At 38.3% G+C, this 26,451-nt stretch overlaps 1 protein-coding gene across 1 annotated transcript in view; it reads right to left on the minus strand.

Moving 5' to 3' along the window:
• The window catches only part of NR4A3 (nuclear receptor subfamily 4 group A member 3), a 123,819-nt gene extending 97,820 nt beyond the window's left edge, over positions 1–25,999 (minus strand). The window contains exons 1-2 of the mRNA XM_082259932.1: positions 25,718–25,999; positions 19,855–19,998 (exon numbers count right to left, since the gene is read on the minus strand). The gene's annotated coding sequence lies outside the window, so the exon portion shown is untranslated. The remainder of the gene's footprint in view (positions 1–19,854; positions 19,999–25,717) is intronic.
• Between the last annotated feature and the right edge of the window lie 452 nt (positions 26,000–26,451).

A 26,451-nucleotide genomic window follows, 5' to 3' on the forward strand; every position in this document is an offset into this window, starting at 1 on the left:
CAGCCTGCCTGGTGTTTGTTCGAATGGATTCCGAACCATCAGACGTGGCGATCTGCAAGCTGACTCACTAGAAACAGAGGAGTGTCGGGAGAGCGGAAGCGAGCGAGCAAGGGTCTCGTCACATTGGTTGGCAGCGGTGGGATTTGCTCTCCAGTTACCGGGACACTCCAAACCACCACAGTCAATGACCAGCTATGCAGCATGCAGGAGAGCCACGCTGAAGGACTTACTTGAGAGCCGTGAAGGGACCAGTGGGACAAAGAACAAGGCCACCCTGATCAGTGAGCTAGCCGAGATGGATCAGAGGGATGGTGATGCAGGACCCCGGTCAGTTGAAGACTTTTTTCAGCAACGAGTTCGAGAGCAGTTGGCATTATATGGTGCTAACCCATCAGAGACCGCCATACAGAATGCCATTAGAGACATCCAGCTGCCGGATGAGCGACAAGAGAAATAACTAGAGCGACAAGAGAAAGAACTAGAACGACAAGAGAGGGAACGAGAGCGGCAACATGAGCAGAGAATGGCAGAAATACGGCAATCGGAGAAAACGCCTAAAGATGCAGCGACTTTCCGTAAGTTGCCCTTTCGGGCGTTCAAACTATTTAAGGAAGTAGAGTAAGTTCGGCAAATCCTAATCCTAACTGCTGTTTGGGCGTGTTTGGCCTAAGTCTTTACACAACGGAGCGAGATCTAAGAGAAGTATTTTCAAAATATGGTCCAATAGCTGATGTATCCATTGTGTATGATCAGCAATCTCGATGTTCCAGGGGTTTCTCGTTTGTCTACTTTGAAAATGTTGAAGACGCAAAGGAGGCAAAAGAACGTGCAAATGGAATGGAACTTGATGGAAGACACATACGTGTAGATTTCTCAATTACAAAAAGGCCCCACACCCCTACACCAGGAATATACATGGGAATGCGGAGGGGTTATCCCGGCAGACAGACCTGGAACCGTAAGACTACTTTTCCAACATCCTCGAGTTGACCCGTTTGGGGTCCCACTGTGGCTGTTGGACTGTTTCCCAGGGGAAGATATGTGACGGTGTTCACCGTCACTGGAATTTAAGGACAGATGGGTGATGGTTTGGATTGCTTCACATTTGTCAGCAAGGTCTCCATGTAGAAATATTGAGATTTGTTCCCATTTGCCATGAGGTCTCTGACCAGGAAGTACAACTCCTAATATGGTCATTCCAGGAAGTTCAATGAGGAGACTGACTGTCTAACAATGTTGCTTTTGTCTGAGGTGGCTTTCCATTCACCTATTGTCGGGTGTGAATGAACCCACCTGTTGTCTGCTAAGGGATGTACTGACACTCAGAGTCATGTGTATTGGGGGCTCGTTATGGAACCATTGTTCTGTGTCTGGCTATTGCGTACATTGATTGTCCCCTGGGGGCTTCTGTCTCATTACACATAACAGTCCTTCTAGTCAAGCTATCGGACCAATCCCTGCTAACTCATTTTCAAGTCCTCATTTGCATGGCTAAGGAGGACCTGAAGGAGAACGGCATGTACTGTGCAATTGACCAATGGGAAAGCGGTTGTTGGGGGCAGGATGTTCCAAATTCTGTATAAAAGTGTGTTGTGTACTTCCAATAAACGTCTTCCTGTTTGAACTTACATACAGCCTGCCTGGTGTTTGTTCTAATGGATTCCGAACGGCACATAGCTGTAGTTCGGATCCCGGAGCCTTGGTTGACCGAACCATCAGACGTTGCGATCTGCAAGCTGACTCACTAGAAACAGAGGAGTGTCGGGAGAGCGGAAGCGAGCGAGCAAGGGTCTCGTCACAGATACATTGCTCAAAAATGTTTTCCTAATTCTATCTTCTCAAGGTTTGCTCCTTTCAGTGACAAGCTACTACCAAAATGCAGTCTCTGAATACCTGATCTTCACCAGAGCCCAAACTTGTGCAGATGGCATCACTAGTTCAACAGATGGCTAGGTAAGTTAAGTTTGATATCCACTCAGGTAGTGTCAGTACTGGAGAATCAGACAGAAGTTTAGTAAGGGAGCATTGCCACAGGTAATTTCCAGAAGTAAAAACAGAAAGGCATCAAAACCAGAGCGAAAAGCAAATTTGTATTCAGGAAACACAGCAGGAGTCAAGGCAGGCAGAATTCACGTGAGGTTAGGGTATATGGGACAGTAACTAAGGTAACTTAAAAAAAGGAAAAAAAAAGTTGAACCTGAAAGCTAGCAAACTGTAGGATGGGCAACCTGGTAAAGTCACAAATTACTTTTAAAAAGGGAGCTGGACAAATTACAGCATATGCCATTAAAGTTCACGTGCATGTAAAGGTAGGCATATGACCACCCATATAAGGGTATGCTCATTTACGCACTAGTACAGCAAATTACAGGGATGCCATTAAAGTTCACGTGCATGTAAAGGTAGGCAAATGACCACCCATATAAGGGTATGCTCATTTACGCACTAGCATAATAACAGAACGTTTGAGTCCAAAGAGAGCCGCATGGAATCAGAAGAGGTGTAGTAGGGCTCAGCAGAGTGCCAAAGAGCAGAAGGTTCTTAGGCTCAGATCCATCAAATTTAAGTCCACAATGAATCTGAAGTGGAGTCTACGGTGTTGTAGAGACCAGCAGAGGAAGCCAAACAGGAGAAGGATCCTAAAGCAGTCTTTTCCCATTTTTTTTCTACACCTGGATGGACTCAGAGGTCGGTGGATGTAAATGTATACACATCTGTTTGCATCTGCCTGCCCATAGACTTGCATGGAGCTTCCAGACAGATTTGCCTGAAAAAAGGCCAGGTGGACCTGATCAGAAAACCTGTGTCATGTACTTGGTGGAGGAGCCTGAAGAGATGAGGATAGCCTCTCATACACATCCAGAGAAAAGGTGGCACAAGGGCATGGAGTTGTACAAGTGCCATGTAGTTCTTCCCAGATGCTGGTACAGGTAGACAGGCATATCTGGACTGGCCGTAGTGTAGTAGTTGACTTCAGGAAATGACAGACAGGAAATTGTACACAGGAATATGAAGCAGGAACACCACAGCAGTGAGTGTCAACCATAGGATCAGGTCACAGGCTGATGTGTCGGCTGTGGCCAGGAGTCGGTATGTAGGCAGGAGCCTGTGTGGCCCTGGAATTAGCAACAGGTGCATGTGCACCTTCTTGGACACAAGCATTTACTGTATGTACACATATGTGCGACTAGTGGTTACCTATGACCTGAGGCCCTCAAGTCAGCCTGCACCTGTGCACAGATATGCGAACAGATGCACTATTGTGCATACTTTATACTGACATGACCTTCCTGACAGCCCGTGTGAAAAGGGCCCTATTTCTTTTTTATATTGGGCAAATACATTATACTGTATAATGATAAAATCCCTTAAAACTTTCTCTTTTTTCTTCTTCAAAACTCTACTGCATTGCGTGTCCTAAATTTATAGTTAAAGTTGGCGTAAACCCTTAGGCTCCACTCACATACTGGCGTATTGGATCGCAAAAAGAATCGCGTGATTTTGCCGTGATTGTAGCCACATGAATCGCGGTAAAATTGCACAAACAGAATCGCTGGGCGCCTGTCGCCCAAAAAAAGTACAAGAACTTCTTTTGGGCGACAGGCGTCCCGCAATTTTACAGCGATTCGCCCGGACGACAAATGTGGCAAAATCGTGGCAAGTTTGGGGTGCCATTGCAAGCCATGGGAATCACTTGGGGATTTCGCGATTTGCAATGATTCGGGATCACAAAATTTGATAAGCCAGTATGTGAACGGAGCCTAACTGCATAATGCTTAGTTTGCTACATTTTTTCCTTTATTGCTCATTGCTGCTGATTTTCTTAAGCTTTTGGCAGACATTTGCTGGCTACATATATACACTCCAGTGATGGCTGCATTTCGTTTTTCAAGACCGGCTTCCTGATGGTGACAATGGAGAATTTGCCTGCACAATGTATACCAGTGTGGCTACTTATAGACTCCATCAGAAACACGTGACAGGGTGACAATGAAGAAAAGCAACTGGGAGACAGGTACAGAGCATTGTCTCCCTATAACAGGGAGTGTCTCAACAGGACCTTAATGGCAGTATCACCTTGTTTTAATTTAATGAAAGCTGTAGACGTAAAATGCTTGGAAATTACGTTTGAAAGTATATTAAAATGTTAATGATTTTAAGAGATTTTATTGATTGCGTTAACATATACTTTAAAGTGTTTGTTACCCCAGCATTTCGAATTCCTGATATGTGCCTGGTGTACCATGTATTTGTATAAAACATATTCAGTTCTCTTTGTATTGCTTCTTTTGTGTGAAATTCCTGGTGTTCCTGCCAGTCCCTCTGCTTTCCTGTTTAAAAAGGGCCACATTGGGCATGCAAGCACTGCGTGGTCAGTTCCCTAGTTAGAGTATCTCACAAAAATGAGTACACCCCCTCACATTTTTGTAAATATTTTATTATATCTTTTCATGTGACAACACTGAAGAAATGGCACTTTGCTACAATGTAAAGTAGTGAGTGTACAGCTTGTATAACAGTGTAAATTTTCTGTTCCCTCAAAATAACCCAACACACAGCCATTAATGTCTAAACCGCTGGCAACAAAAGTGAGTACATCCCTAAGTGAAAATGTCCAAATTGGGCCCAATTAGCCATTTTCTCTCCCCGGTGTCATGAGAATTGTTAGTGTTACAAGGTCTCAGGTGTGAAGTGGGGAGCAGGTGTGTTAAACTTGGTGTTATCGCTCTCACTCTCTCATTCTGGTCACTGGAAGTTCAACATGGCACCTCATGGCAAAGAACTCTCTGAGAATCTGAAAAAAATAATTGTTGCTCTACATAAAGATAGCCTAGGCTATAGGAATATTGCCAAGACCCTGAAACTGAGCTGCAGCACAGTGGCCAAGACCATACAGTGGTTTAACAGGACATGTTCCACTCAGAACAGACCTTTGCCATGGTCGACCAAAGAAGTTGAGTGCATGTGCTCAGCGTCATATCCAGAGGTTGTCTTCGGGAAATAGACGTATGATTGCTGCAGTGGTTGAAGGGGTCAGCCTGTCAGTGCTCAAACCATACGCCGCACGCTGCATCAAATTGGTCTGCATGGCTGTCGTCCCAGAAGGAAGCCTCTTCTAAAGATGATGCACAAGAAAGCCAGCAAACAGTTTGCTGAAGATAAGCAGACTAAGGACATTTGGTTATTTGGACTTATTTGGACTTATTTGGTTCAGATGGGTTCAAGCGTGTGTCATGGCAACCAGGTGAGCAGTACTAAAACAAGTGTGTCTTGCCTACAGTCAAGCATGGTGGTGAGAGTGTCATGGTCTGGGGCGGCATGAGTGCTGCTGGCACTGGGGAGCTACAGTTCATGGAGGGAACCATGAATGCCAACATGTACTGTGACATACTGAAGCAGAGCATATTCCTTCCCTTCGGAGACTGGGCCGCAGGGCAGTATCCCAACATGATAATGACCCCAAACACATTTCTAAGACAACCACTGCCTTGCTAAGGAAGCTTAGGGTTAAGGTGATGGACTGGCCAAACATGTCTCCAGACTTAAACCCTATTAAGCATTTGTGGGACAGCCTCAAACAGAAGGTGGAGGAGCGCAAGGTCTCTAACATCCACCAGCTCTGTGATGTCGTCATGGAAGAGTGGAAGAGGACTCAAGTAGCAACCTGTAAAGCTCTGGTGAACTCCATGCCCAAGAGGGTTAAGGCAGTGCTGGAAAATAATGATGGCCACACAAAATATTGACACTTTGGGCCCAATTTTTAAATTTTCACTTAGAGGTGTACTTACTTTTGTTGCCAGTGGTTTAGACATTAATGGTTGTGTGTTGAGTCATTTTGAGGGGACAGCAAATTTACACTGTTATTCAAGCTGTACACTCACTACTTAACATTGTAGCAAAGTGTAATTTCTTCAGAGTTGTTACATGAAAAGATATAATACAATTTTTCCAAAAATATGAGGGGTGTACTCACTTTTGTGAGATACTGTATGCTGGGAACTCAGCCTGATCTCCTCCAATGATCAGACTTGTGCTGACATGCCCCCCCCCCCCACACAGCCTTTCCCAGGGAGGCTCAGTGTACTGTTGCATCTCCTCCCCCTAGCTCTTATGCAGCTGAGAACAGAGGGGATGCGATCACCTATAAAAAAGGGGAAAAAAAGGTATTTATAATGTTTTTTTCTTTATATCTATATACAAATGTTTTCCTTTCATTTCTATTTTAAAGGTTGTTTACAATCACTAAAAAAGGACCGCTGTCATCTATGGGCAGTGGCTCATTTATAACTGAGATCCTCTTGTTCTCTGCTATATACTACTAAGTTACTTCCCACCACAGCTTGTATTTTGCAGCTCATTCATAAAATTGGTGTGGAGCCTGTGTATGTCACAGAGTTCTCTCTACTTAAGTCAGCAGAGAGAACTGGAGGGGAGACCGGCCACATGTCTTTGACAGGTCATGTGACCATGCTCATCTTCCAATATTATGTTCCAAGGAACATAATATCACTGAAAAGTGTGGGCTGTATACAGCTATGTGGCCACTATATAGTGTATTATATATGTGGTATGTTGATTCTTCATGAACTTGTCATTACTTCCACCTATGTCTCCTGCATGAGCAGTAGGTTGAACTGGGCTCATTAATGGTAGGGTATGGATTATTAGTTCATGCATCTGTGATAGGATTGCAGATCTATAGGAGATATAGCTCAGCATTGGCACATTTATGTCAGCTTTTTCACGCAGAGGGCAATCAGGACAAAACTCAGGCTAGATGCATAGAATATGGATTTTGTATAAGGTAATGAGGACAAGATCTAAGCAGACATTCTGAAAACACACCTGAGGAAAAACAATAGTGACTCATCAAGAAAGTCCAACCTGACTAATCAATTTCAACCCCAGGAAGGGTAAATATAGGGAATGATCAAGTGGCCGGGAAAGCAATCAAATACAACCGTTGCTTGACCCGAGTAGGGTCCTAATTCACTTTGTTTTACTGTATTGCTGTATTTTTTTGGTAGCTGCTCATATCACATTTACCCTATTACTTGTATTCTATTAGTGTCACCATTTACTTCACATTTCAAACAAAAACAAAGAAAAATTCCCAGCTCAACTTACGAACCAGCCTGCAACAAACTTACCTGTCCTGTCTAACAATTAACATTAAAAACAGGGGTTTAGTTTGCACACATTTGCAAATGCAGGCGTAAGTTGCAGAGGCCGTGAAAAGGCACCCCAGTATTATCTGCAGTCCCAACTCTATAAATTTTGAGAGCCTCATATATAAACACATATAAAGTAATGGATAGATTGAGGACAGGTTTGCCTATAGCAGTGATGGCGAACCTTGGCACCCCAGGATGTTTTGGAACTATATTTCCCATGATGCTCATGCACACTGCAGTTTAGTTTAGCATCATGGGAAATGTAGTTCCAAAACATATGAGGTGCCAAGGTTCAGCATCACTGGCCTAGAGGAAGCCTACCCCTCCTTAAAAGGGTGTTTTTACATTTGCCTCTTCCTAATCTCTTTTTCACTTGATGTCTATTGCTTTCCTCATCTTCTGGTATGATCATTTAAATATTGCTTTTTAAACTTTTTTTTTTCACTCACTCATTAATGTTTTATTTTTAGCTTTAAAGGAGGATATTTCTTTTCCTGGCATTTGTATTTATGGCCCTACTTTTGGAACATCTCTGAACATCTCTGAAATTGGTACCGGTTGCGTTCATCCATTAGACCAAGTTTTCCACTGCATTCCTATTTAAATCTAATGTCAATGGATATACTACTAAGCCTTTGAAAAATCATTGGCTTCTCTATTTAATCAAGCAAACAGGTAACTTAGTTAGGAAACGTTTGCAAAGGTAGTCAGCTCTATTTGGAACAGCATGGTGGGGGAGATTTACTAAAACTGGTTAACACAGAATCTGGTGCACCTATACGTAGTAACCAACAAGCTTTGAGTTTTTATTGTCAAAGCTTAATTAGAAAAGCTGAAGTTAGAAGCTGATTGGTTACTATGTACCATATTGCACCAGATTTTGTGTGCCCCAGACACTAACAAATTATTACCAGGTGACCCAACCAATAAATTAAAAGTGAAATTAACTAGATGTATTAAAAAAGGAACTGCAAATGGGATATTGGTCAAGAGATAAAGTAAATATATGAATATCAAAGATCCACGGATCCCTGTTATATACCAGATACCTAATCATAAAATAAGGAGACACCTCCTGGCAGGCTTATCATTAGCGGGATTAATTCCCTATATGCTAGGATCGGGGAATACTTGGATGTGTTCCTACAACCTGTAGCCGCTGGAGGGAGATCCTTTTTAAAAGATAGTAAAGATACCATCTTATCTCTACAGGAGATTGAAATTAATGATTCTACTATACTGGCAATAGTTGATGTAGAATCCCTTTACACCAATATTAGGCAGGATGATGCCATGAAAGCAGTTAGATGGGCATTGGAAGGTTTCACCAACCTTAAACAAATGCAAATAGAATTTCTCCTGGAGGGCCTACAGATGGCTGTGTCAAACCATTATTTCTGGTATGGAGGAAAGTTTTTTAACCAAATAAAGGGGGCAGCAATGGGGGCTCGTTGTGCCCCCAGTGTTGCCAACATTTTTTTGGCTAAATGGGAGGAAGAGCAAATCTTTACAGGTAAACCACTTGAACTTAAATACTATAGGAGATATATAGATGACATCTTGATAGTATGGGAGGGTCACCAGCAGGCCCTTTTCGATTTCCTGGATTATATGAATCATAATCAATATGGCATTAAGCTCACAGGAAATAGGGATTTATTTTTGGATCTTGAAATCTATCGGAACAAAAGTAGACTTAATACCAGAACCTTTTTCAAAGAGGTGAATTGTAATGGGTATATATCCACTAGCAGCTGCCACCACCCCTCCTAGGTAAAAGCGATCCCTAAAGGACAATTTGTTCGTATAAGGAGGAACTGCACCAACAACCAAGATTTTTTGTAACAAACCGATAAATTGATCCAAAGATTTAAAGAAAAAGGTTACAAAGAGAAACAATTGGTGGAGGTTAGGAATAAAGTGTTCACAATGGACAGAGAGGAGTTGCTTAAATCCAAAGTAAAAGAAAATAAGAAACATGAGTTAGCATTTATTACAGGATATAATTTACAGTATAAAGAATTGGAAAAGTGCATTCAAAAATATTGGGCCATTCTCCTTTAGTGATAAAACCTTAAAAGATATACTTCCCCCAGTCGTCCCAGATTCATATACAAACGAGCTCCAGGCCTGAGGAACATTATTGCCAAAAATGTACCTGATCCACCCAAGAGAAGTATAACCTTTTTGGAAAGGAATGGTTTCTATAGATGTGGTAGATGCAGGGTGTGTCGAACTAGTAAATTTAAAAATAAAACTGAATTGAGTTTCTCTTCATCTGAAGGTAAAGAATTTACGATTGAGAAATTTGTCATGTTGAACTAGATTTGTTACTTATTTGTGCATCTGCCCGTGTGACCTGAGATATGTTGGTCGTACTACCCGTACTTTGGCTACACGGATGGAGTGAGCATATAATCAATATCCGAAAGGAATTCCGGCAGCATAGTGTCTCAAACCACTTCAGGCTATTCCATAACAAAGATCTTTCTCTGTTATGGTTCTGTGGTATAGATAGGGTTTTCAAACATTGAAGAAGGGCAGATATGCGTAAACAAATATCGCAGAATGAGATCCAATGGATCTACCGTCTCAATACACTTAGTCCGGAAGGGTTAAATCTGGACATAGATCAAAATTGTTATTTAAATGACTTTTAGTTTCCTTGATGTAGATGTAGTTATGTCTATACTGTCTTCTAGTTCATGATGGATTTATGTACGCCCTTTAATAAAGGTGGAGTGTACTCCATTCAGGGTTAGGAATTTTATAGTCTTATAGGGGATGAACAATAGATGTGGATATGATAGAGGATTCTTCTCTGGGGCTGGGTATCTTATAGCCATATAGGGGATAAAGAAAATATAGGGTAATATCTTATTTTTACAATCTCTGAGGGTTCCCGAAATATTATGATTTTTCACCTCTTGATGAATGGAAGTTTATCATTATTATTATGTATATTATGACTTTTCATATTACAAGTTTTATATTTCCACTGAGGGATTTATAGGATCCAAATTGAATTCTTTACCCTCATTTTTATTTAATTTTTTATTTTATTCTATTTTTTTTTTTAATTTTATTTATTTAAAATATTGAATATATCACCTAATAACCCATTCAGGGGTGTATAAAAGTTGTTTACAATTGAAGATTATATATATATATATATATATATATATATATATATATATATATATATATATACAGTATATATATATATATATATATATATATAAAATATAGATAGATAGATAGATAGATAGATAGATAGATAGATAGATAGATAGATAGATAGATAGATAGATAGATAGATAGAAAGAGAGAGAGAGAGATAGATAGATAGATAGATAGATAGATAGATAGATAGATAGATAGATAGATAGATAGATAGATAGATAGATAGATAGATAGATAGATAGATAGATAGATAGATAGATAGATAGATAGATAGATAGATAGATAGATAGATTTTAAACATGTATTGATCTTATGCATATTTTTTAGATATAAGGGGAGATATTTTATTTGTTGGGTATATATTGATTATGGAAAATAAAGGTTATATATTCATTTTTTAATTTTATTATTGTACAAGTGCCGCCAAATACTCAGAATTGCATCCCATTATTATTTGTCAATAGAGTGTTCAGTTGCTCACTTTAAATGTGACAATAAAGTTAGTTTGCGGCCCAAGAGTGGTTACCCAATCACATTCATCTATTGCCTATATTAATCTCCCAGTTTGGATGGTGGATCAGACTCCGGATGAATCTATTCAGTGAAATGTATTGTGGTCTGTATACTATCCAAACTTTCGGTTAGCCAGCGACATCACTTCCTGCACTACCGTGGAATGCATGCCGGCTGCGGCCGCGGAGTGTTGAGGCGAAGGGTGAGAGAGTTAGCTGTTGACGGAGGGGGATGCAATTTTAAATTTGGCGGTTTTTACCTGTGCCGGTCTGGGTACTTCTTTTTGTAAGCCCAACATCTTATATTGTTTCATTGGCTGATTTATTAAAACGGAGTTTGCACTATTATCTGTCCATGTTCTTTGCCTCTATATGTATCTTTGTTTGTTGGAGAGGAGAGAGAACGCTATCTTTGAGATTTGATATCTAGTGATCTGGAAAGGCAATTTATATATCTTGGTTGTTGGAGAGGAGAGAGAATGTTATCTAAGAGATTTGATATCCAGTGATCTGGAAAGGCGATTTAGGTCCCAGTGGCTTGGGACCATCTGGTGAGCATTGAAGTGTGGATTGGCTCACAAGGTGGATAAGGGTTTAACTTTAGAGTCAAGGTGTTGGGCTGACAATTTACCTCTATTTTTACAGCATATGGACTATATTCATCCATCTTAAATTTATCTATATGTGGAACTGATCTATTCACAATATATGCTTTACCTTTTTTTCACTATTCATATTTTATTATATTTATGCACATGAGCACTTTCAGTATGCACAGTGATTTGCACATCTTAATTTATGTATATTAATTATATTGTGTTATTGTTATATATGAAATGTATGCAGTGTTCAATATATTTATATGCACTTTTATGGATAGTCAGTCCATAAGAGATTGGAATATATTATTATTTTTCCTGTTGGAATTTTTGCACATCTACGGATGCACATATAATCAAACAGCACCTTACTTTTATTATTTTTTTCAAGATGCAAAGACCAGTAATGTGAATGGCTATTTTAACTTCTGCATTTTTGATTCACTGTTTGAAACGATCCATAGCATTTGACTAGAGTTAGGAAAGAAAACTTATCTAGAATTTTTGAAATGCTTCTTAGGGTCCAAACTTACTATTACACTATAGTTTTATCTTTTCCTTTTGGTATGTACTGCTGATGGTGAGATTAGATTTAGTTAACAAATATGAGATCATCCTGTGGCATACTATTTCTATGAGAGCAATCAGAGGCATTGTTGGTTGGTTGGCTAAGAAGATTGAAGCCTTCCATCTATCCATCCCTATAGGATCCTGTGTCATTCAAATGCGGTTTTAGATTTTTTGTAATGGGAGGTCTAAATTTCTGGTAAGCAGCCTCTTTTTCTCACATGGTGGCTGGTGCACTTTGGATTTATCAAGAATTTTTCTTCACGGTGGGTTTTATTCAGTTGACACTTGGATTTTGTTTATTGATTTAACCTTTTTTGGATTTATGTAACAGCGCATCACTTATCTCATATGAGCACCTTGTCCTCATTATATATCATATATACAGTATGATTACCTATATGTATATATTTTTTTATACAAGCATTTATGTTTTGGGGTTTACATAGCACAGGATATACAGTGTGTGTATATACAGTGGGTACGGAAAGTATTCAGACCCCCTTACATTTTTCACTCTTTGTTATATTGCTGCCATTTGCTAAAATCATTTAGGTTCATTCTTCTTCCTCATGAATGTACACATAGCACCCCATACTGACAGAAAAACACAGAATTGTTGACATTGTTGCAGATTTATTAAAAAAGAAAAACTGAAATATCACATGGTCCTAAGTATTCAGACCCTTTGCTGTGACACTCATATATTTAACTCAGGTGCTTTCCATTTCTTCTGATCATCCTTGAGATGGTTCTACACCTTCATTTGAGTCCAGCTGTGTTTGATTATACTGATTGGACTTGATTAGGAAAGCCACACACCTGTCTATATAAGACCTTCCAGATCACAATGCATGTCAGAGCAAATGAGAATCATGAGGTCAAACGAACTGCCTGAAGAGCTCAGAGACAGAATTGTGGCAAGGCACAGATCTGGCCAAGGTTACAAAAAGATTTCTGCTGCACTTAAGGTTCCTAAGAGCACAGTGGCCTCCATAATCCTCAAATGGAAGACGTTTGGGATGACCAGAACCCTTCCTAGAGCTGGCCGTCCGGCCAAACTGAGCTATCGGGGGAGAAGAGCCTTGGTGAGAGAGGTAAAGAAGAACCCAAAGATCACTGTGGCTGAGCTCCAGAGATGCAGTCAGGAGTTGGGAGAAAGTTGTAGAAAGTCAACCATCACTGCAGCCCTCCACCAGTCAGGGCTTTATGGCAGAGTGGCCCGACGGAAGCCTCTCCTCAGTGTAAGACACATGAAAGCCCGCATGGAGTTTGCTAAAAAACACCTGAAGGACTCCAAGATGGTGAGAAATAAGATTCTCTGGTCTGACGAGACCAAAATAGAACTTTTTGGCCTTAATTCTAAGCGGTATGTGTGGAGAAAACCAGGCACTGCTCATCACCTGTCCAATACAGTCCCAACAGTGAAGCATGGTGGTGGCAGCATCATGCTGTGGGGGTGTTTTTCAGCTGCAGGGACAGGACGACTGGTTGCAATCGAGGGAAAGATGAATGCGGCCAAGTACAGGGATATCCTGGACAAAAACCTTCTCCAGAGTGCTCTGGACCTCAGACTGGGCCGAAGGTTTACCTTCCAACAAGACAATGACCCTAAGCACACAGCTAAAATAACGAAGGAGTGGCTTCACAACAACTCCGTGACTGTTCTTGAATGGCCCAGCCAGAGCCCTGACTTAAACCTAATTGAGCATCTCTGGAGAGACCTAAAAATGTCTGTCCACCAACGTTTACCATCCAACCTGACAGAACTGGAGAGGATCTGCAAGGAGGAATGGCAGAGAATCCCCAAATCCAGGTGTGAAAGACTTGTTGCATCTTTCCCAAAAAGACTCCTGGCTGTATTAGATCAAAAGGGGGCTTCTACTAAATACTGAGCAAAGGGTCTGAATACTTAGGACCATGTGATATTTCAGTTTTTCTTTTTTAATAAATCTGCAACAATGTCAACAATTCTGTGTTTTTCTGTCAGTATGGGGTGCTATGTGTACATTCATGAGGAAGAAGAATGAACTTAAATGATTTTAGCAAATGGCTGCAATATAACAAAGAGTGAAAAATTTAAGGGGGTCTGAATACTTTCCGTACCCACTGTATATATATATATATATATATATATTTTTTTTTTTTTTTTTATTACTTATTAACAATCAAGTAAGGGCAGGCTTCTCAATTGTTAGGGTGATAGCTGCACATGGTTCACACTGGAAAGGTGAGAGCAGTTGTTGTTTGTTTAGAAGTGGACATTACTCCAAGTATACAGTGCATCCAGAAAGTGTTCACAGTGCTTCACTTTTTCCACATTTCTTATGTTATAGCCTTATTCCAAAATGGATTGAATTCATTATTTTCCCTCAAAATTATATGAACAATACCCCATAATGACAACATGAAAGTAGTTTGTTTGAAATCTTTGCTAATTAAAAAAAAAAAAAAGAAAAAAAGAAAAATCACATGTACATAAGTATTCACAGCCATTGCTCAATACTTTGTTGAAGCACCTTTGGCACCAATTACAGCCTCAAGTATTTTTGAGTATGATGCTACAAGGTTGGCACACCTATTTTTGTGCAGTTTCCCCCATTCTTCTTTGCAGGACCTCTCAAGGTCCATCAAGTTGGACGGGGAGCGTTGGTGCACAGCCATTTTCAGATCTATCCAGAAATGTTCAATTGGGTTCAAGTCTGGGCTCTAGCTGGGCCACTCAAGGACATTCACAGAGTTGCCCCGTAGCCACTCCTTTGTTATCTTGGGCAGTTTGAGGTCCAGAGTGCCCTGGAGCAGGTTTTCATCAAGGATGTCTCTGTACATTGCTGCATGCACCTTTCCCTCAATCCTGACTAGTCTCCAAGTTCTTGCCCCTGAAAGATATCCCCACATCAACATACTGCCACAACCCTGCGTCACTGTAGGGATGGTATTGGCCAGGTGATGAGCGGGGCCTGGTTTTCGTTCAGACATGACGCTTTCCATTCAGACCAAAGAGTTAAATCTTTGTTTCATCAGACCAGATAATTTTGTTTCTCATGGTCTGAGAGTACTTCAGGTGCCTTTTGGCAAACTCCAGGTGGGCAGTCATGTGCCTTTTACTAAGGAGTGGCTTTCGCCATGCCACTCTACCATACAGGCTTGATTGGTGGAGTGCTGCAGAGTTGGTTGTTCTTCTGGAAGGTTCTCCTCTCTCCACAGAGAAACGATGGAGCTCTGTCAGAGTGACCATTGGGTTCTTGGTCACCTCCCTGACTAAGGCCCTTCTTCCCCGATCGCTCAGTTTGGGTGGGCGGCTCGCCTCATGAAGAGTCCTGGTGGTTCCAAACTTCTTCCATTTACGGATGATGGAGGCCACTGTGCTCATTGGGACCTTCAATGCTGCAGAAATCTTTCTGTACCCTTCGTCAGATCTATTTCTTGATGCAATCCTGTCTCTGAGGTCTATAGACATTTCCTTGGACTTCATTGATTGGTTTGGTTTGTGGACATGCACTGTTAACTGTGGGGCCATATATAGACAAGTGTGTGCCTTTCCAAATCATACCCAGTCAACTGAGTTTACCACAAGTGGACTCCAGTCAAGTTGTAAAAACATCTCAAGGATGATCAGTGGAAACAGGATGCACCATAGCTCAACTTTGATTACCTTGGCAAAGGCTGTGAATACTTATGAACATAGGATTTTTTTATTTTGATTAAATTTGCAAAGATTTCAGACAAACTTCTTTCACGTTGCCATTATGGGGTATTGTTTGTATACTTTTGAGGAAAAAAATGAATTGAATCCATTTTGGAATAAGGCTGTAACATAACAAAATGTGGAATAAGTGAAGTGCTATGAATAGTTTACGGATGCACTGTAAATATGTACATTAGGCTAAGGCCTTTACTAACACTGAAAAAAAAAAAAAAATTAAGGCTTTCATTGATTGTCCTTTTTGCAAACAATATGCCCTTATAACAAGAAACAATATAATGAAAAAACAGAGAAAAAACTTGTAGTTAGTTTTATTTTGTATAGTATCATGAGCCTTCTCTTAATGGGGTAGCAGTATAAGGATTAGTTGCCAGACAGAAGACTAAAACATTTTTTCCCCAAATGCCACTAATTGAGCCCACAATAAAACTAAGCAATACAACTATATGTGTTTCTACGATGCGCAGTTACATGGGCAGGACTGATTGTAGCACTTTATAATATTGATACAAGTGTATTGATTAAAAAGCCTATTAGCACTATAATGCTACTGAACACATGTATTATATACACATTACAAAATGTATAATGCAATAAACATGAAGGGCGCCAACCCAAAAAAAAACAATATACCACTCTAATAATCAAGGCTGCTACCCCTTTAAGTGCAAAGGAAACACTATGAAAATGTGTAAGTATGAAAGGTGGGCATGGCCCTATACACCTAAAACACTGAAAACAATCCAGAATCGAATTATTGAATATACAAGATAAATGCTAAATACATCATGCGCCTGCGCGAAATGCATTGAGGTTTGATCCACAGACGTCATTTAGGGAACTACCCCCCCAGTGTCACTTCCGGGTCTGTGAAATGCAAGCTGGGGTGCGAGTTTTCTTTCTTTCCGATAAGCTGCATATGTTGGTGCTTAGATATTCCATCTACTGTACATGTGAGTACATATATTTATATCCTGCTTTTATATATGCAATAAACATACTACACTATATATCTCCCTTATTGCAGTCTTTTCTGAAGCACTTTATTCCAAGAGAAAATAGGGCATTGCTGCGAGAAGATTTTATTCAAGCCCCCCAAGAGTTGGATTGAGTTTTAATCTGCCTGATTGCCACCTTGCTGGCCGTATTGTTTTGGTGAGCGTGCATTTTATACGAACATGGTGGAGCACTTCTAGTAGAAGACTTGGGCACTTTTAAATTTTTTGAGCAGCACGGTGATTAGGAAAATACTATGGCATATATGGACTTTCTATAATTACACATATCATATATTTAGCATTTATCTTGTATATTAATTAATTATATTCTGGATTGTTTTCATTGTTTTTGGTGTATAGGGCAGTGCCTACCTTTCATACTTACACATTACAAAATATATACAAAATGTCTATTCATGGTATAACAAGGGGGGAAAAGATGCCTACTTTGAGCATACATTTTATCAACAAATTATTTTGACATTTTTTATATTTACTTTAAAGATTTGGAAGTTGATGCCTTTATAATGCCTATTATCTTTTATCTTCCGGATTTTTTAATTTTAGATATATACTTTCTATTTATTATTGCAAATGGAGATTATATATTAGAATTAGGAGAAATGGGTACCTTGGGTTAAATTGCTGCCAATTTTCTACTGATGGAAAAAAAGTTTATTAGTACATAAGGAAGAGATAACTGTCCACATGATACCCACACACCATAATGAAAGCCCATCCCTCGGGGTAAAATGCACTGCTGTCATAATCATTAATGGCCGGACTTGTAACTCACGTGACAGACACAGTACGGAGCTGTATACTACCAAGGACTCTCTGAAATTATGAGACCATTTTGATCGACTACTTTATGTTCAGTAATACCCAAGAATGAACTAACTAAATGTCTGGAATCTTTTTACACTTTATCTAAAGTGCAAGGAGGTCAAGTGGACAATGCTTAACAATCAATTATAGCTATTTTAAATCCTGCTTGTTTAAATATCTGGAACTTTAGAGAGGTGAAGACTGCACAGTAAAAAGGACTGCATGCAGGATAGATAGATAGATAGATAGATAGATAGATAGATAGATAGATAGATAGATAGATAGATAGATAGATAGATAGATAGATAGATAGATAGATAGATAGATAGATAGATAGATAGATAGCATTTATTCACCCTTCCATTGAGCAAACAAGTTAAGCTTTTAAACCTTTTTAGTGTCCCTACCTGTTTCCCAAGTTATCAAGGTATATACATACATACATACATGTAAACACACACACAGTATATAGCTACTAGAGTATATGTAGATTGATTAACTGGGGATTATAGGGACAACAAATCTTTGGCTGAAGTCATAATCTATGGTAACTAACTTTCACAGAGGATCAGAAGATGTCAAAGCATGATGGTGAATTTTGGTTTAATAACCTTCACCTTCGCCATTCTTATCATTCTTTTTTTAATAATCCTGGGTGTCAATTTATTTTAAACAACTTCTGGTCTAAGAGAGATTGTCCAGCTCTATGTTTGTTGTGGTGACAAAATTATTTTTATTTTTCATGGCCAGTGTAGGAAATTATTTTGGATGAGAGCCTGATTTAATGTTTACACATTTTCACAATTTTTTTTTTTTTCAGAAAGAGTAGGTAAGAGTATTAGCCATGTAATTAGGTAATAACACAAATATTACAATTTCTTGAGTGCCCCTGTATTCTCCTGTCTCCTTTGTAGTGCTGCCAAGTTGTGCAGCTATAATGTACCGAGCTGAATTGCACAACAATCCGTTAGCAGTGTTGATTCTCACACACTGAAGGGTCTCTTGTGTGCAGGGCAATCAGGAGAGAGAGAGCAGGGTAAAAAGGATTGTAAATATTTGCTCTACTGAATAGCCAAAGTTCCCGCTGGAACAATTCTTGTTGTCATTAATTTGATTCCCAGGAATTAAAAATACTCTAAGATATGCAACTTTCAGTTTAAAGTAACCTTTCAATCAATCAATCTACAAGTGAAGAAAGAAAAAGATATTTCTCATGGTACCAATTGTCACGGTACAGCAAAATTAGCACCTTATAGATGTGTTCTAGGGCAAACTGGGTATTGCAAGATCTCTCTTGTGTACATTTAGAACTTGTTGTATATATTAGCTATAGAATTTAATGCTATTTAACTATCAATCCACCTAACTCAGATCTGTATTGTAAACATTTCACATGACAGTTTGTCTAAAGATGGACATAGTATTAAAACTTCCATTTTTTATTTTTAGGATGATCACTAAGAAAGAGATCCCTATTGGCTGGTAAGGAAACATACACTTTTCAATTAAAGTTTACATATAGAAGTATATATATATATATATATATATATATATTGTAAAAAAATATATATATATATATAAAATATATTTTACAAAATGATTCACCCAAACATGTGAAGTGAAATCCACAGGTATATGTCTCTATCGTTTAATGTTCATTTTGGTCCACTGATCATAATCTGTGACCATCAATTACAGTAAGTATATTTTGTCACAGTTTAAGTCTATCTATCATTGCTTCTTTTCATCAAACATTGTCTATCAAACCATTGGCGTATGTGTATACATGTATAGATAGGGAATTGTTCAATGTTTTCCTCAAAATACTTTGCTAAGATGATATTCATATATATATATATATATATATATATATATATATATATATATATGTATGTGTGTATATATATATATATATATATATATATAAATATTACAAAAGCATCAGTAATGTCTCAGACTTCTGACATTCAGATTCCATCCACAATAGTTCATTGGTAATTAAACGTAAAAAACCCATTTTCAGCCTATATGTTTAAAGCTCATTCATAATTAATTTATATATTGGTTAAGTGATAACACAAACGATAGCAACCCATTGACACATCCGTGCAATAGATGGTAACACACACAGACACAACGCACACCATTTACACAGTACCTACTGTTCAATATTTGATCTCTTGCACATACTATCAAACTGTTATCTAGATACACCTATTTAAAATATTTTACCAAAAGTGCCTCACAATGACCCTATGACACTGACACTTTGAAAAGGATTATTACCTGGATGGAATCGTTCTTGCTCAATGGTGGAAGTATTTTGCAGGCAGGATAGAAGATGATCTTGAGAAAAAACAGAATCGGAATAAATTGGATCAGGCTTGCCTTTGTCTGTGCTTTGTAACGGTCGTTCCTTCGACCCGCAATCTAAAGAGAAAGGTAGAGAACATTTACCAAATATTGTAAAATTATTGTAATTATTTTGCTCAAAGTCAACCATGGCTATTATTCTAAAATATTATTTCAATGGTAACATGTTCTTACATACGTACGGTATACATTCCCCACATACTTACTTACCAATACATACATATGTAAAATATATATATATATATATATATATATATATATATATATATAATTTTTTTTTAGTCTGCGAGTTTTTATCAGTGTTAAAATGGGTATGCAGTAACAAAGACATGCACCTATGTTGTATCATGCATTTAGTTAAAGGAATAGATAAGACAAGGTCTCTGCAAAATAGCATGCACAGAAGGAATGTATTACAATTGGCAAGTTACCAATATGCGGAAGAAAAATGAAACGAGGGACCAAATCAGAGACTCTTCTCGCAGGAATAAGTGCACAATTTACAGCTCATAATCCAACTTGCATAATCCATAGCAAAGCCCATATATTTACAATATAATCAGTTAAGAAACTATGAGAACCCTAATCAAAAATGTTGTGCGCTATCTCAGATAAACAGATATTGGAAGGAGACTAGCGTTTATAAAACAACGGACAATCTTTCATCTGATTTTGTCATCGTTTGTACTAGCCATTAGAGGTAACAGATCACAAATGAGTAAATAACACTGCAGCTTGAGTACATCAAACCTAAACACATAACAACCACTGTTCAAAATGAAGTAGGAGCTGTGTCTTATGGGCAGCAAGTGGAAGATGGCAAAAATATATTTTTTTATTTTTAGGATGATCACTAAGAAAGAGATCCTATGGCTGGTAAGGTAATATACACTTTTCAATTAAAGTTTACATGAAGAAAAATGTAACTGCAATTACTAATAAATTGCTAAAAAATGTAGTTTTCAAATGTAAGCTGTATGTCTTTAGATGCAACAACTCTTTTTTTTTGTTGCTAGAAATGAGCTTGTACAAGATTTACCTTTCTAGCTTACCCCTTTGAGCTCTGCACATCAAATTGTTATTCACAGATCTAAAGCCTTTACTTTTTATCTCTAAGAAGCTGCAGTCAAATCATTTGGTTGCCGAAGGAACAGTCATTGGTACTTGAAACATGCGCCTAATTACAGCAGTAACAGCCCCATACAACCCTGGCCAGACCGTCTTTGCACAATTTAGCTGAAAAGACCAAGTGCTATAAATTAGCAGAAGGCTCTGCCTCTAGCTATGACTCTTTCACGCTTATGTAAGAGATGGAGATAAATTAGGGAATAAGGAACGACGTGTAAGAAGGGGAGGAAAGTAATAAGAAGTATGACTAACCTATGCTGCTACAAACTCAAAAACTGATTTTCATTATTAGCCAGGAAGACTAATACATTACCAAAAACATTGATGTATATTTATTTAAAACTCCACGTCTGCGTTTACACACTTTTGAGATACAATTCCTTAAGCTTTGGAATGATTCACCAAACTAAAGGCTGTAATTATAAATATTCTATATATATACATATATATTACTAAACATGTTAATATAAATAGATAAATAAATAAATATATGTATATATATATATATATATATATATATATATATATATATATATATATTAATGCTAATATATATATATATATATATATAAATGCTAATATATATATATATATATATATATATATATATATATATATTAATGCTAATATATAAATATATATATATATATATATATGTATATATATACACACATATATAAATATAAAAAAATCTATATTATATATACATTAATTATATACATATATAAATATAAAAAAACATATATATATATATATATATATATATATATATATATATATATATAGATTTTTTTATATTTATATATGTATATATTTTATGTATATATATATATATATATATATATATATATATATATATATATATATATATATATAGATTTTTTTTATATTTATATATGTATAAATATATATATATATTATATATATATATATATATATTTATATATATTAGCATTAATATATATATATATATATATATATATATATATATATATATATTTATTTATTTATTTATTTATCTATTTATATTAACATGTTTAGTGATAATAAAGACACACAAATGTCAATATATGCCACATTTAAGATGAACAGTGTCTACCACTGGCACAGTCCTGGCACACAGTTACTCTATAGATGCAGACTTTAACTTCTGAATCCTATGTTGTTGCCAGCCAATATACATGCAATAGCATGGCATTTTGTAGACTGATTTACTGAGGGAGTCATTTTCACTGAATCGGGAGCGTATGAGCTCTAATCAAACATCAGATCACTTTTAAGGTCAAAAATGTAGGAACTTCAGCACCACTGGGTGTTCAGAAGAGACAGGTCCACTGCTATTTTAGTGAATCACTTAAATAAAGTGAAAATAAATAATAAAAAAATGACATATATACTGTACATTGTCACTAGAATTAAGACAGTGATTGTTGTTTTAACTCCCCTCTGAATCAATCTTATATGACCTAATGATCCTGCCTGTAGATCACTTATTTTGTCTTAAACAGGGTGACAACTCTGTTTGTTCCGCAGTGAAATTGCACAGCAGCGTAGTCATCCTGTGGACTGTCTTAGATTAACCTGAATCTTAAAAATGGACTTTAAAGTAAATTTCCACTTTTGCAAGCAAATTGGGATTACGCCTACTTTATATTTGTTACATGCCCCATTCACATAGCATAACTTAAATATAAACTGCAGCTTACCATTTTTAGATGCTCTTTTCTCAAAATTGCAACACTGAAAAATTCTGCATAGTGGTCTTTGTTAATGAGGGGCTGGGGAGCTGTGTTTGCCATCATTACCTGTCTGTACTGTGCTGGCAGATCTCTTTATCAGTCCTAAAGAAGATTTGCATACTGTCTGTTCTAACAAATGATTTATGATATTCAAGCCTGCCTTTTGCACAGTATGTTATATGAAGGAAACTCAGCCTTTCTTGTGGAACAGGCTGACCCCGAAGTTATTCAGAAATGCTTGCACACTGCCTTGACACTTTTGCTTAAGACTGGCATAGACAGAGTCAGTGTTGTGGGCAAACCCTCCCTCGGAGCCACTGTGTTCTCCCAGCAGGGGGGGGGGCAGGGTGGCTGGGGAAACCCAGTGATTATTGCTAGCGACTATAACAGCTACTAGCAATAATCGCATGTAAAATCCGACAGGGTGGTTGTACCCAAGTTGATCCATCGATCAACTTGGGTTCATTCAGCCTGTCATACATGGTTTGAATCTCGACCCGTTCCTGCTTTATTAACAAACAAAAGGTAGGAAATATTTCTTAAGGCATGCTGTGTAAATGAGCACACATAACAAATATTTAGTGGGATTTTCTCAAATTTGACTAGAAAAGTGGAAATACACTTTAAAGCAGCATTAAACTCGAAAACAAAAAAATGTAATATATTGCAGCTTACCAATCATTAGATGTGGTGGCTGCATTGGTCTTCTTTTTTAGGATTTTTTCCTTTATTTTCACCTGGTGATCCGGCCAGTAACACACTTCCTGTCTTAGCGTGTCTCCGCTCTGGATGGAGAAGCAATGGAGACACCTTTGGACAGCAGCATTGTCAGTCTGGGGAGAGGGTAGTGTTAGACGCACTAGTAGATTTAGATGGATTTAATTAACAGATTTAAAGTGAACTCCAGTTAAAACTTTTTTTAAGCAGACTATTGTAAGCATCCCAGTCAGTGTTAAATGGTTAAACTGACACTTCTGCTGGACAGCTTGGTCTGTTAAAAGGAAGTTGAAAAATAACAGACTTACTGGCCAAATCAAAAGATAATAATAAAGGGAAAAGAAGATGATTCAGCCACCACATCAAAGAATGAGCAAGCTGCAATATATTATATTTTTGTTTTTGGCTTTAGATACACTTTAATTGTTGGTTCACACTGATCCGACTCGAAGTTGCCCCGACTTCGGGGGACTAATGAAGTCGCCCGTGCACCGTGACTTCGGCGCGGCTTGCAACGACTTCCCATAATGAAAGTCAATGCAAGTCGCTCTGACTTTGCAAAAAAATAGTGCAGGAACCTTTTTCTAAGTCGGAGCGACTTGAGTCACTCTGATTAGAACGGTTCTATTGCACAGCATTGGAAGCTACTTGTCAGGCGACCAAGTCGCCTGACAAGTCAGATCAGCGTGAACCGGCACTAAAAGTCCATTCAGACTAGCGCGACTTGTCAGGCGACTTGGTCGCCTGACAAGTCGCGGTCGGTCGCTCGCCATTGAGTAGTACGGGACCCGTTCTAATAGGAGCGACACAAGTCGCTCCGACTTAGAAAAAGAGTCCTGTACTACTTTGGGGTGACCTGGAGGCGACTTGCATTGACTTCAATTATATGAAGTCAGTGCAAGTCGCGCCGAAGTCGCGGTGCACACTTCACAGGTCGCCCCACAAAGTCGTGTCGCGCCAGTCTGAATGGGCTGTAAATGGACTTTCAGTAAGGAATAAACAAATAAAAGCTTAGCTCCATTTAGCACCTTTTAAACAGTTACAGTTTTTTTTGTACAAACATAAAAAAAGAAATCAGTGAAATTTTCTGGCATTGAATGGGAAACGCATAGTTTGCATAAAAGTATAATGATTTATTACAAAAGATTAAAATTTACACAAGGATAAAAGCCATAAAAACAAGATATAACACACTGCGTCATCATATCTTGTTTTTATGGCTTTTAGCCTTGTGTAAATTTTAATCTTTTTGTAATAAAGCGTTATACTTTTATGCAAACGGTGTGTTGCCTATCCAGTGCCGGTAAAGTCCACTGATTTCTTTTTAAACATTTGTAAAACTTACTATGGATGGGGCAAACTGAGTGCTTTATTAAAGCTTTTTTTTTTTGGTAAAAAGTTTTAAACCATCTGAACAATAGCTGACACTACTACTAGGAGGGCTATAAATAAGCAGGAGTAAAATAAAAAAATAAAATAAAAAAGGAAATGGATATATTGAATTGCATCATTAACAATAGTAACCCCCTATCATAGAACGATAGGGGGGGGGTTTATCACAACTGAAGCAGACAGAATCTGGAGCAGCTGTGCGTAGCAACCAATGAGCTTCTAGCTTTCATTTTCAAAGCGTAACTGAACAAAATGAGAAAAAAAGTTGATTGGCCACCAATCAGCTTCTTTCTTCAGCTTGTTCAGTTACGCTTTAAAAATGAAAGCTAGAAGCTCATTGGTTGCTATGCACAGCTGCTCCAGATTTTGTCAGCTCAAGTTTTGAGATACATATATATATATATATATATATACATATATATATATATGTATATATATATATATATATTTGAAGCTCAATAAAAAATTTAAACTTGAAAAAAAGTTTTGAGATATAAAACTAAAAAGATTTTTAGTACATTTTTTTTTTTTTTTTTTCAAAGCTGCTGTTAGGAAAGCTGTAGTTTTCATACATGCTTTGGAGAAAGAGACAGATGACAGCCGTAGATCAGTGGAGCCGCCAGCCCTGTAGCAGCAGCAGCATCATTGCCATGGCAACCGCAGCAAATAACTGGCTGCCTCCACTGACATCTTCTCCCGCTAAATGAAAAGTCTCCCGAACAGACAGCAATGTCAAGTTGATCACAAGAGTAGCAGTGATCATGTGTCAGCCCCGATCGCAGGGATCCCACAATACCTACTTGGCTGCTCTGACGATTCCGTCTTTACACTGCAATGGGAAAAGTCTTTAAAAAGCAAACAAAAAAAAAAATAGAAAGATCGGAAAAGAAATGCAAAAAGTTGTCCTTGTCTTTAGTCAAAGTAAAAATCCGACTTCTTCCTAGAGAGATAAATGAGAATCGGTGTGTCAATGGTGTCCACCTAGGAGACAGCAGGGCTCCATGTAGATCTGTGTAGGGATGGAGAAGGTTTAGCTGAGTGTAGATGCGGAGGATCGTTGTGTCCGAGCCGTCTGATCGCTGTGTGTGAGCATCATTTATGAGAGAGGAACTCTAGCGGTCTCCCCGTGGAGAGGCTGGAATGCGAGACGTCAATAGTGACAGCATGGGCAGCTGACGTCACCGGCCTCCCCCTCCCACCTTCCCTCCCTCCCTCGGTGTGACTGTGAGGAGAGGATGGCTTTCTCTTCATCGTACAGTCTGTGTGTTCCAGCTGAGTGCTGGAAATACAGTAGCTGAGCTGTGTGTGCGGCTCCACACTGCCATCCTCTGCCAAGTAGCTTCATTCTTTAGATTGGTGGAAGGAAGTCTACCGAAATCACAAGAGGGAGGATAAGAAACACAACTGAAAATGAAAATACAGGGGACAGAACACACCATAAACACCCATCACACCACAACACAAACACACCATAAACACCCATCACACCACAACACAAACACACCATAAACACCCATCACACCACAACACAAAC

This window comes from Pelophylax lessonae (assembly GCF_965119305.1).
Source record: "Pelophylax lessonae genome assembly, chromosome: 5".
Classification (NCBI taxonomy): Eukaryota; Metazoa; Chordata; class Amphibia; order Anura; family Ranidae; genus Pelophylax; species Pelophylax lessonae.